Source organism: Tachyglossus aculeatus, chromosome 4 (genome assembly GCF_015852505.1).
Source record: "Tachyglossus aculeatus isolate mTacAcu1 chromosome 4, mTacAcu1.pri, whole genome shotgun sequence".
Classification (NCBI taxonomy): Eukaryota; Metazoa; Chordata; class Mammalia; order Monotremata; family Tachyglossidae; genus Tachyglossus; species Tachyglossus aculeatus.
In genome coordinates, this window is record NC_052069.1 from 80,908,882 (window position 1) to 80,921,779 (window position 12,898).

Consider the following 12,898-nt stretch of genomic DNA (forward strand, 5'->3'; position numbering starts at 1 on the left):
AAGTACCTGGGTGAGAACTAGATACTGTTGCTGGTCTTCAAGGGGCTCCTCACTTAAGAATGAATTTGTGGGAGGTGGGGGGGGGGACTGGTGATGCGCACAGAAAAAAAACTGTTTCAAACACTAAAACAATGTAAGAAAATAGGTGGGTGGTTATGGCTGTGTTAATCAGAATATTAACAGTTTGAAGATGGCTGTCTGGTTCAAAGCCCAATTATCAAATGTTAGAATTTTGGAGAAGTTTGCCGAAATGAAGATGTTTGGTTTTTATTTTATATATGTGTGTATGTATGTGTATATATATATATAGATATATATATAGATATATGTATATATACACATATATGTTATATATGTATATATACTTATATGTGTATATATACATATATGTGTATGTATGTGTGTATGTATATATACATATATGTGTATGTATATATTTTTTTTTGGTCTGAACACATGGCTTGAACTTCAAGTCATTGGCTCCAGTGTGAGCTTGCGTTAATTTTTATTCTAGCATTCGCAATAGAAAGTGGCTAGAAGCATACTTAGGGAAAGACCTTTCCTACATGATTGGTTTTAATTTCTAATTCCTATGCATGGGTACTTAAAGCACTTGTGTCCTTCAAAATGAGCTAGAAAACTGATTACCATTCCATGTTTTTTTGAGCAAACTATGGTCTTGAATGATTAGTAGTGCTCCTTTCGCTCTGTAATACTGAGCTATTAAAGGACTTTTAAGTAAACTAGCTTGAGCTTTCTGGTAGTTTTTTTAATGGCATTTATTAAGCACTTACTATGTGCAAAGCACCGTTCTAAGCGCTGGGGAGGTTACAAGGTGATCTGGTTGTCCCACGGGGCACTCAGAGTCTTCATCCCCATTTTGCAGATGAGGTAACAGGCCCAGAGAAGTTAAGTGAGTTGCCGAAAGTCACACAGCTGACACTTGGTGGAGCTGGGATTTGAACCCATGACCTCTGACTCCAAAGCCCGTGCTCTTTTCCACTGAGCCACGCTGCTTCCATAGTTGAAAAGTGGGCTTCATTATGACTAATAATTACAATATTTCAGCTCTTACTCTGTGCCCGACACTGTACTAAGCATTGAGGTGGATCCAAGCACATTGCGTTGGACACAATCCCCTGTCCCACATGGGGCTCACCTTCTCAATCCCCACTTTCCACATGAGGTAATTTAGGCACCGAGAAGTGAAGTGACTCACCCAGGGTCACACAGCAGACGAGTGGCAGAGCCGGGATTAGAACGCGTGACCGTTTGACCCCCTGGGCCCATGCACTATGCAGTAGACCATGGGTTAAAATTTTCCTGTATTATTTTTTTGGACAATATTAGTCAGAAAGTGCTTTGGTTTGATATGCAGTCTAAGGAAAGGGAAAATTAAATTGTGGGTGCTGCTGCTTGCTGCTTGCTTCTCAAAATGTTTTCTTAGGAGGCTAAAATAAGGTGTCATCCCTTAATAGTCAGTAGTCTTTGCTTCTTAAGAGTGATCTGAAAAGGTTCAAGTTCATATGACTCTTAGTTCACTCAAAATGGTTCTTGTGTTTCTCCAACCACGCATGTTCACCCAAGACTGCTTGTGCAGAGGATGCTGTATATCTGATAGCCAGACTATCTGCAACGCTGCACTTTTTTGGGCAGTGCTGATTCACCAGGATCCCTGCTTTTTAATAATAATAATAATGATGATGATGGCATTTATTAAGCACTTACTATAATAATAATGGCATTTATTAAGCGCTTCCTATGTGCAAAGCACTGTTCTAAGTTCTGGGGAGGTTACAGGGTTATCAGGTTGTCCCATGGGGGGCTCACAGTCTTAATCCCCATTTTCCAGATGAGGTAACTGAGGCCTAGAGAAGTGAAGTGACTTACCCAAAGTCACACACTGACAGGTGGCAGAGCCGGCATTTGAACCCATGACCTCTGGCTCCAAAGACCGGGCTCTTTCCACTGAACCACACTGCTTCTCATGCTACTATGTGCAAAGCACTGTTCTAAGCACTTGGGAGGTTACAAGGTGATCAGTTAATCCTCATCTTCTAGACTGTGAGCCCACTGGGTAGGGACCGTCTCTATATGTTGCCAACTTGTACTTCCCAAGCACTTAGTACAGTGCTCTGCACACAGTAAGCGCTCAATAAATACGATTGAATGAATGAATGAATTTTACAGATGACGGAACTGAGGCACAGATAAATTAAGTGACCTGCCCAAAGTCACACAGCTGGCAATTGGCAGAGCCGGGATTTGAACCCATGACCTCTGACTCCAAAGCCCGGGCTCTTTCCACTGAGCCACGCTGCTTCCCTTTTTCTTTAAAAGGTCTCTCTTTGGGAGGTAATGAGTCTGAAGAACTGCTAACTTAAGAATGACCGTCAAACTTATTCTAGCGTGAATAAATTTGAAACCTTTTAATAAAGGGAAAGTATTCAGGATTAAGGAAGTGTAGCCGCCTTTGAGGTTTGTCTTAAGCCAGAGGCTAAAGTCCTTTAGAATGACATAGCTAACTTTATCTCTCCTACAGCTTTAAAGAACTGGTGAACACTTGCTTATGAGTTGGAGTAAGAAAGGTCAAGGATCTCTTAAGGATTAAAGCTGGAGCTTGTGCATGACCCTTATACTGTGTGGGGTTGGCTTTCATACGGAATGACCGAATAATCTGCAAAACACAGGCTGTTGTGGAACACCTTCTGAATTACTCTACATTTGGTAGAGCATTCACTCTTTGATAGTCATTCATTCATTCAATCGTATTTATTGAGCGCTTACTGTGTGCAGACCACTGTACTAAGCGCTTGGGAAGTACAAATCGGCAACATATAGAGACGCTCCCTACCCAGCAACGGGCTCACAGTGTAGAAGGGGGAGACAGACAACAAAACAAAACATGTAGACAGGTCTCAAAATCGTCAGAACAAATAGTTCATAAACCAGTCTAAGTGGGCTGTGCTCTCCCCCCACCCCCAATTTTTTTATTTCAGAGAAGGTTGTTTCTAATCAGTAGCTAATTTTGTTTCACCTAGAGGTCTTTTTATTATTCTGAGTGGAATCATCTTTATATTGTTTACCAGGAAAGACGTTTTTCTCCTTTTTTTATTTTTTTAAAGAATTAGCAGAGTGTAGGCTTGACATCTGGCATCAAGTTGGTCGGCTTGGCATCAGTTTCAGCAAGGATTTGGGTCTCTCCTGAGTCTTCAAGTGGAAAAGATTTATTCAGGCATCACTTTTCCATTTGCCACGGGCTTCCTCTATCCCTGAAGTTGTTCTTAGTTTTCTTCCTACAATTCATTCGTGTCAATTGAGATTAGGCATTCTCCTCGATTATTCTTTGTAGTTATTTGGCTGTTAATTCAAATGATATCATGAAATTGAATTTCTAGCCACCAGGCTAAAGAATGGTAAGTTATTTTCTGAGTTTACGAAGTTCCCTTGTTTTGAGTTAGTTGAGGTGTGACCACACATTTCTATGAGAGGTCGTGTCCTCACTGAGTTTTTCAACTTGGGGAGATTTTGTTTCAGAGGGGCAACAGTACATTACACTGAAATTTTTCCTGAGAACGAGATTCCATTCTCAAGGGTGATAGTAGAAAAGTTGTGCCTATCTTTGAGGCCCTAGCTGTGTTAGAGTAGCAATATGTTTTTTTCAGCATGGTATTTATTGAGCACTTTACTGTGTCCAGAGCGCTGTACTTAGCACTTGTGGGGAACTTAGCCTCAGGGAACTTAGTCTAAAGGCAGGGACAGATAAATTCAAATTCCTGTGGTTGGTCTCTAGTGTGAGGTTTTTTTTAAAAAAAAAACGTTTTTCCTCTACAGTGCATAGCATAGTCTGCATAGAGGATGTACGGTTTGAGGGTGTGTTTTTTTTTGGAGGGGGGGGTTGGCTGGAGCCCAAAATAAGATTGATTATTTTAACGAGCAGTGAGCTGGTTAGCTGGGGAAATACGAGACTTTACGGAGTATTCTCTTTGCTTAATTTACACAACACTTGAGTAGGGTTTTCATGGCATGGTTTTCCCTAGGGAACTAACACACAGGATCACAACTCACCCACATGCCTAGGTACCAAAGAGAGTGGTAGGCCAATAAATGTAAAGACAACTTCCTACCATATTTGCTGAGAGGAATAAGCCCAAAGCCTCTCTTTATCTTTTTTTTTGTGTGAGCTCTCAAATTCTCCTGGTAGTGGAACGAGAAAGAAAGTGGTATGACCGGGAATTCTCAGGCCTCCCTCTTCCTCCCCTGTTCTCAATGGCAGTATTTGATAGGCACTGTAGAGCAGTTTTTCCTAAAGACAGTCCTGACCATCAGTATTCTCCATTCCTTTTCCCCACCTCCTGTCAATGCATGTCTTCGGGCAGGATACCTGCCCATTGCTATCCCTGATTTATTTTCCTAATGCTTATGTGAGTATGACTACTGGGGAGTCTCCCTAGGAGTGACAGGTGAGCCTAGGTGAATCACCAAAAATCTGTGAAGCGATTGATTTTTGCCCATCAATATAATCAATAGAACTCATTGTGTTCAGAGATAAATGGGTGATCCCTGCCCTCAAGGAACTTACAATCTATCAGGGGAGACTTTTCAATACCATAAAGAGGAAAAAGGGTAGCGAAATGGCTAGGTAAGTGCCCCAGGTGGCTGAGTGTTTAAGTGCTTTGCTCAGTACCACTTATGTCTGTCATCCCTGCCACTTGCCCAGAGGGCTACAAATGAGTAAGCAAGGCTGCAGCACATCGAAGTACACACAGGTGTGTGTTTTTGTTCTGGGTGTTGTTTCTTGTTTTTAATGAGACCCAGCAACGGCCAGAGTGACGGTCTCAACGTTCAAATGTTGTGCCTTGGTGCTCTACCCCAGCAGATGGTTGCCTAGATAGCCACCGTGGTCTTCACCGCCCATGTTAGTCAGCTGTTTTTCAGGATTCCTGCTAGGCCTGTCTACCCTGTAGCATGCCTTGAGTGGTAGTTCTCCAGTCAGAAGGCTTTGTCACTCATGGCTTAGCCCCTGCAGGCATTGCTCTCCTTGAAGAGACAGTGGGAATCCAGGACTCCTATTCTCCAGGCCCATGCTCTTTCCACCAGACCAGCATCAGGACTCACCACTGTTTCCTGGGAATTTCAGGCAGGGAAGGTGTCTGTTATATTGTACGCTCCCAAGTGTGTAGAATAGTGCCCTGCACACAAGCGCTCCATAAAACTTGACTGACTGAAAAACCAATCAGTTTATTCATTCAATCATATTTATTGAGTGCTTACTGTGTGTAGATTGTAGATGTGATTTTCTTTCCATTCATTCAGTCATATTTGATGAGCACTTACTCTGTGCAGAGCACTGTACTAAGCGCTTGGGAAGTACAGATCGGCAACATATAGAGTCGGTCCCTACCCAACAATGGGCTCACAGTCTAGAAGGCGGAGACAGACAACGAAACAAGTGGACAGGTGTCAATACCATCAGAATAAATAGAATTATGCTATATACACATCATTAATAAAATAGTGTATTGTACAAACATAGACAGGTGCTGTGAGGGGAAGGGTATAGGGCAGAAGGGGGAGGGGAGGAGGAGGAGGGGGAGGGGAGGAGGAGGAGAGGAAAAGGGGGGCTTCAGTCTGGGAAGGCCTCCTGGAGGAGGTGAGCTCTCAGTAGGGCTTTGAAGGGAGGAAGAGAGCTAGTTGCGAATCCTGCTAATAGGACTCTCTTCACTCTCATGCCAAACCATAATTGTTTTGTTTTGTGATCTGTCTCCCCCTTCTAGACTGTGAGCCCGCTGTTGGGTAGGGACCGTCTCTATATGTTGCCGACTTGTACTTCCCAAGCGCTTAGTCCAGTGCTCTGCACACAGTAAGCTCTCAGTACAGTTGACTAAATGAGTCCCAGCATTGGTATCTTGGTTGCCGAAGACAGCCAATGCCTTTTGGCAGCACTCTTGATAGCTGCACTATTTATTTAGAAATGCACTGCTCCCCTTGATTGGGCAAGGGGCTTCTGAAGGTGTCTCAATATCTGTGCAAGTAGGTTTTGTGGCCTAGTAGAAAGGACACGGGACTGGAAATCGAGAGAGCTGGGTTCTAATGTCAGCCCTGCTACCAGCCTGCTGTGACCCTTGGACGGGTCATTTTAACCTCTCTGGACCTCAGCTTCATCAGCCGGCCTCCAGGGCCCAATGGCACAGGAGAGAGGCTGTTCTATCTCTGTGCCACCAGGACGTTCAACTTTTAAAATGGTCAGAAGGTCATCGCTGGAACTGGAGGACGGTTGATCTGAGTCATGAGGTGGCTGAAATATGCTGCTGCTTCTCTGTTTTTGTTAGTGTATAATATGATGACAAATGCCTACTGAGGTGCCAGACACTGTACTAAGCTCTGGGGTAGATACACGCAAATTGGGTTGAACACAGCCCCTGTCCCACATCAGGCTCACGGTCTCGGTCCCCATTTTACAGATGAGGTAACAGGCACAGAGAAGTGAAGTGACTTACCAAGTGGTAGAGCTGGGATTAGAACCCACGACCTTTTGAATCCCAGGCCCATACTCTATCCACTATGTCATACTGCTGCTTCTGTGTCTGTCGCCAACTCCCTGCACCCCCTGCCTTATTATTTTTAGATGATGAGCCCCTTGGGGCCAGAGACTGTATCTATTACCTCATCTCATCTGTCACTCTTTCCTAGCACTTAATACAGTGCTTTGCACATAATGGTTACTAAATGTTATTACTGCCGTCATGGGGATAAAATAGACTGTGAGCTCCATGAGGGACAGGGGGTGGGTCCACTCTAACCCTTTGTCTCACTGCTTAGCATATTGTTAGTGCTTAATAAATGCCATAATATCTGTTCAGTGTGGAAAATCTGTCACTGTACACCATACGTGTACACTTAGATGACATGTGATCTGTAGCATCATTGAATACAAAGGACAGCTATATATGCATATACAGTAGAAAATGGGATTATCCCAATTAGCCTTGAAACAGATGTCCATCTGGAATAGTTGGGGAGGTAAATGAACGAGGCCAGACAGTGATGGGATGTGGATTAGCTGACAAATTCTCCCTGGGACAGTGGGCCAAATTCCCCTTAACCTCCTCCGACCTGAGCGTAACCCTTTCTCCCCACCACCCCTACACACACACACTCCGTCTAGCCCAGCAAGGCCGATGGAGACCTGTAATGTTTATTTTTAAATGTTTGGTGTGGGGACATGCTTGCTTGTGCATCTTCTGGTTATTCCTTAATATCCAAGTAAAGGGGCAATTAAGCGCAGGAATGGCCTCTGGAATTATTTGGGCATAAGTGGGAACCGGTGGCTCACAACTTTTCCCCCTGTTCCTCCTTCCCCTGCTGGAGTAGCGAGCCAATGTGGCAGTAGTGTCTAACTTCTTGGGTCACAATAGAAGGCAGTTTTCTCCCCTAGGTTGAGGACAGCAGGATCTAGGGTCTATTCCCCCAAACTCCTGATTCGTTCTTTTAGTTTTATTTATTGAGCACTTACTGTGCGCAGAGCACTGTACTGAGGACTTCGGAGAGTACAATATAACAGACTCGTTCCCTGCCCATGATGAGCTTACAGTCTAGGGCCGGGGGTGAGGGGGAGACAGACATTAATATAAATAAATTAGAGATATGTACATAAGTGCTGTGGAGCTGGGAAGGGGGGGGTGAATAAAGGGAGCAAGTCAAGGTGATGCAGAAGGGAGTGGAAGAGGAAGAAGGTGGGTTTAGTCAGGGAAGACCTCTCGGAAATGTGCCTTCAGTAAGGCTTTGAGTGGTGGTGAGAGTAATTGTTGGCTTTTTTTTCCCCCCTCAAAAAATTCAGTCCATGTCCCCTCACTCCTCAGGAACCTCCAAGTGGTTGCCCATCCACCTCTGCCTCAAACAAACTCCTTATTGCTGTCAGCTCGCCCCCTCCTATCTTAACCTCACTGACTTTCTACTGCAACCCAGTTCCCATGCTTTGCTCTGTAATCAATCAATGATATTAAGTGCTTACTGTGTGCAGAGCACTGTACCAAGGGTTGGGGAGAGCACAAAACAATAAATTTGGTAGACCTGATCCCTAACTACTTACCGTGCCTCAGTTTCATGTATCTCACCGCTGACCCCTTGTTAGTGTCCTGTCTCTGGCCTTGATCTCTATCCCCTCTTCCTGGCCATCAGACCACTACTCTCCCCATTTTCAAAGCCTTTTTAAAACTACATCTCCTCCAAGTGACCACCTCCAATTTAGTCCTCTTTCCCGACTCCCTCTCTCTTCTACGCCACCATTGCGTTGTGCTTGGATCTGTGCCCTTGAAGCAGAGGGCGTTTACCCCACAGCACTTATGTACATATATGTTATCTATTTATATGAATACCTGTACACCCTCTATAGACTGTAAGCTTGTGGACAGGGAATGTGTCTACCAACTCATATTGTACACTCCCAAGAACTTAGTTCAGTGTTCTGCACAGCGCTCAGTGAATACCATTGATTGATTTCAGAAGTGGGCAATTCATTCATTCAATTATATTTATTGAGCTCTTACTATGTGCAGAGCACTGTAAGCACTTGGAAAGTACAATTCAGCAACAGAGACAATCCCTACCCAACAACGGGCTCTCAGTCTAGAAGGGGGAGGGGGAAATGAAGATTGGAGGTGTGGGGAAGTGGCAATTTAGCTTCTTCATCTGGATCTTGCCATTTGGTGACACAATGGAATTGGGGAACCAAGCAATCAAAGAAATAGCCTTTTGGGGGGCTAAACCACTGCTAAACCACCTCCTCTGGGAGGCCTTCCCAGACTGAGCCCCCTTTTTCCTCTCCTCCTCCCCATCCCCCCTGCCCTACCCCCTTCCCCTCCCCACAGCACTTGTATATATTTGTATAGATTTATTACTCTATTTACTTGTACATATTTACTACTCTATTTTGTTGATGATGTGCATATAGCTGTAATTCTGTTTATTCTGACGATTGACACGTGTCTACATGTTTTATTTTGTTGTCTGTCTCCCCCTTCTAGACTGTGAGCCCATTGTTGGGTAGGGACTGTCTCTATCTGTTGCCGACTTGTACTTCCCAAGCAGTTAGTCCGGTGCTCGGCACACAGTAAGCGCTCAATAAATGCGATGGAATGAATGCATAGCTTTGTTTTTTCATGGCTCATTTTAGAGCCTTATTGTGACAGTTGTCAGGGTGCAGTTCTTGAAGGCCCTTGAAGCCTACCACCGTAAGCATCAAGCCTCTGCTGTAATATTACTCAAGAAAAGCATCTGCAAAATGTGTGCTTGGGACTCTCTAATTTTTTCACTCTTTCTGTGCCTTTGACTCTGTTATAGGTAGGATAGACATAGCAGTGGCAGAGATGGCCTAGTATTTCGGGCTCTTTCCGAGATGGACAGATTGCCATCTGGGAGACTGGAAAGAAACTGTAAAGGTTTGAAAAATATGAAGGAGAGGCACTGAAATGATGTGGAGTAGCTGGAGAAGAACAAGACCTAGAAGCTGACCAGTTTATGCCAGTTGTCATAGTAAACATTTTTGGGTGGTTTTATTTTAAAAACTGGATGTTTATCCAACCATATTAGTTTATTTGTATAAAGCATTTTTAAAGGTGAGGCTAGGGATTGCATCAGTCTGAAAGTACACTTTGGTGAAGTGAAATTCCACTCTGACTTGGCATCTTTAGTATTCGGCTACAGTCCAGATCCTTGCCTTCATTGCTTTAACCTGTCTACAGTCAGTCATTTAGGCTGCCATTTTAATGATATGAATTTAAACTTCCTTGAGGTCTTTTCAGAGCCCTGTTGGAGATCTCATCACAATTTACCATATCTCAAAGGTCAACAGTTCCATCTTCCAGATTAAACAAAAACTGTTACTTCAAAGTTCCTAGTTGAACCTTTAAGTTATTTTAACTGCACACTTCGGGGGTAGTTGTTGGGCTAGGAAAATGAGCCCAAGAACGAGTGTTAGGAGACCCAGGCTTCTAGGCTTGAATGCCACCTGCCTGCTGTGTGGCCTTGGATAAGTCACTTAACTTCATGGTGCCTCAATTTCCTCAGCTGTAGAGCACACAGGCTCTTAGATTTTGTCCCACGGGTGGGACAGAGACTATAGCTGGTCTGCTGATCTAATATCTGCCATAGTGCTGGGACAAGTAGTCGCTTAATAAATATGATTACCAACCACTCAGGTGTTTGGCAGAGTTGTGTGGTTTTTATTTTTCCTCCCGTTCCATGTCACATTCTTGAGGTAAGAACACTTTCTAATTTTGTGTTTTTGATTTTTTTTTTCCTCTCTCTCTCTCTAGGGCGAACTTTCTGACCAGGTATACAACTATCCAGAAGGCCTAGGAGAAGTGCTTTATAGAGAGCAGTTCGACTTCAACGCCGAGCCACCTTGGGAACCTAGCTGATGATAGGGGGGTTCCATCTCCTAACTTGTCCATGTAAGTCATCTGACTTTCCGCTACCCCGGGTACATCGGCAAATCCCAGAGCACCGCCGTAAGACCGTTGAGCACCAGAATGGCTTTGTACGGGAAGGGTGTTGCGCTGCTGTCGCGTCTCATTGTGCACCCTGATCTCAAAGGGCGGGTCCCTCCTTTGCTGGGTCTGTCTGTGTTACTTGCCAATTGCCAGCTCACTGCCATAAATAGTTTTATCTGAGATCTTTAGTTCAGTACTGAGCAGACGCTATACCAACTGCAAATGAATTTTTGGGGGTGGAGGGAGTGTTTGAGAAGCACAGTTTACTCTGTTCATATTGCAATGGTATCCTTGAAGGTTGGTAGCGTTACTTAACTCTGTAAAATCAGTGTGCAGTCTTAGAGATTCATTTATGGGCTTTTTAATATCATTGTAATTTTCAGGAGAGGGTGTTACGAGCAAGATCTAAATTGACTGAGGAATGGGATTTAGCGTTTTATTCAAGGGAAATGTTGGCTTATCAGGAAGTAATTATCAAATTGTCTAGTAATGGATATTTTCATTTGAGCCTATTGAATTTATTTAAAAAAAAACCCACCACCTTGCCTTTTTTAAAAGTAACTTTCTAAGTGTCTATTTTAGATGTTATGGGGTGGAGAGATTTTTGTTGTTTTTTTTTCTTCATGGTCTGCGTGATTGTGGAGACCACAGGGAATATTTTGTTAGTCATTGGTAGCAAGACTCTACCAGAAAATTGGGTGTGCCGGTGGGCCTATTGTGTTTGTGGTAGGGTCCTCAGACATTCTGACTTTGTTTTTATTTGATAGGATCTGTTTAACTTTATTCTTGTGCTGTGATGCATGTGTCTCATTTAGAACTTTAACTTGTGTGCAAATTAAATAGACCGTGACCTTTAACTTGATTATTGAGATGTCATTAACCTTACACTAAAGCTAGCCAGCTTTTCAAGCTTTGGGAAGAGAGTGTTTAACGTTGTTGCTTTTACAGTGTTTAGGTTATTCATAAAGGTGGTAATCAGTTGCTGCTCCTAGCGGGTCTCACATATTAAAAATTATTTCCGTAATGCATGCAATTATTTTTAAATCCTGATCACCTAATATGATTTTCTTTTTTTTCTCCCCCAAAATGGACATTCATACTAATTTTTTGGAGACTTGTTTGTGAAGTCTTCCCCCTTCCTTGAGGCTTTCTACCTATTCTGAGATTACCAGGAGCCTGATATTTTTTTAAGGTCTGGTGTCTTTGCTCATGGATCTGATTCAAGGCCAAGATGTTGTGAAGGTTCTTTTGGAATTCTCTCGCCTCTTCATAAAAGGCTATGAATGTCCTTATTAGCTTCCAGTGGGTACCATATTCTGCTTTTTTCATTTGACTGGCATCACAATGGCCAAGACTGGAAAACTAAAAATGCTTTTCCTTCTAGGAAGGGAGTAGGGATGAAATGATAAGATTATTCCTGTTTACAGTGGCCCTTGATTTACTGTGCTCAAACTGAAAGTGAACCCACCCAAGGTGTGAGTGTGTCTCCCAGAGTCTGTGAAAGAGATGTCATTGCAGAACTCTTAGAAATAGTGATTTCTGTCCCTTCTTTCACTTCATAACAATTGATTGTCGACTTTTTGATGAAATGCTATTACTGCAAGCTTTTTTAGCTAGGCCGTACGTTCTTGTGAGGTTATCACGGATTAGTGGTAGTGTACTTTTGAATAGGTCCTTCCCCTCCCTCTCTTCATCCGCCAGGGAATTTCTGTGATACTCATTCATACATTCATTCAGTCGTATTTATTGAGCGCTTACTATGTGTGGAGCACTGTGCTAAGCACTTGGAAAATACAATACAGCAGTGGACACAGTCCCTGTCCCCAAGCTCACAGTCTAGAGGGAATAATTACGGTATTTAAGCGCTTACTATGTGGCAAGCACTGTTCTAGCATTGGGGTAGATACAAGGTAATCAGGTTGTCCCAAGTGGGGTTCAAGTCTTAATCCCCATTTTACAGATGAGGTAACTGAGGCACAGAGAAGTTAAGTGGCTTGCCCAAGGTCACAAAGCAGACAAGTGGCAGAGCCGGGATTAGAACCCCTGTCCTCCCAAGCCTGTGCTCTTTCCACTAAGCCACACTGCTTCTACAGAAAACAGTTAAGCATCCATTCCATGTCCCTTAGTTTTCACCACCTTTCTGTCACTTTGCCTGAGAAGGCTGAGCCATGGGAAATAAGGGTCAGAGCCTCTAGTCACCAGGTCTGCTTAGGGAAAGAGAAGGAACAGAGCCAACATTTGAGAAGGAGCCGGTCATGGAGGCGGCAGGGGTAGTGAGAACACAGACAGGAATGGTTGGGGGAGGGCTGGGACATTCTCCCCACCCCCCCCCCCCCCCATTCTCTCCCCCACTATTTGTGTTTGTATATGTGAATTTCTTAAGTTAGTCTGGTCATAGAAATAAC

At 43.6% G+C, this 12,898-nt stretch overlaps 1 protein-coding gene across 4 annotated transcripts in view; it reads left to right on the plus strand.

The window, feature by feature from the left end:
- AZIN1 (antizyme inhibitor 1) overlaps positions 1-12,898 on the plus strand; it is a 59,578-nt gene that overhangs the window by 11,312 nt on the left and 35,368 nt on the right. For all 4 annotated transcript variants that reach the window (XM_038744675.1, XM_038744676.1, XM_038744674.1 and 1 more), the window contains exon 2: positions 10,317-10,454. The gene's annotated coding sequence lies outside the window, so the exon portion shown is untranslated. The remainder of the gene's footprint in view (positions 1-10,316; positions 10,455-12,898) is intronic.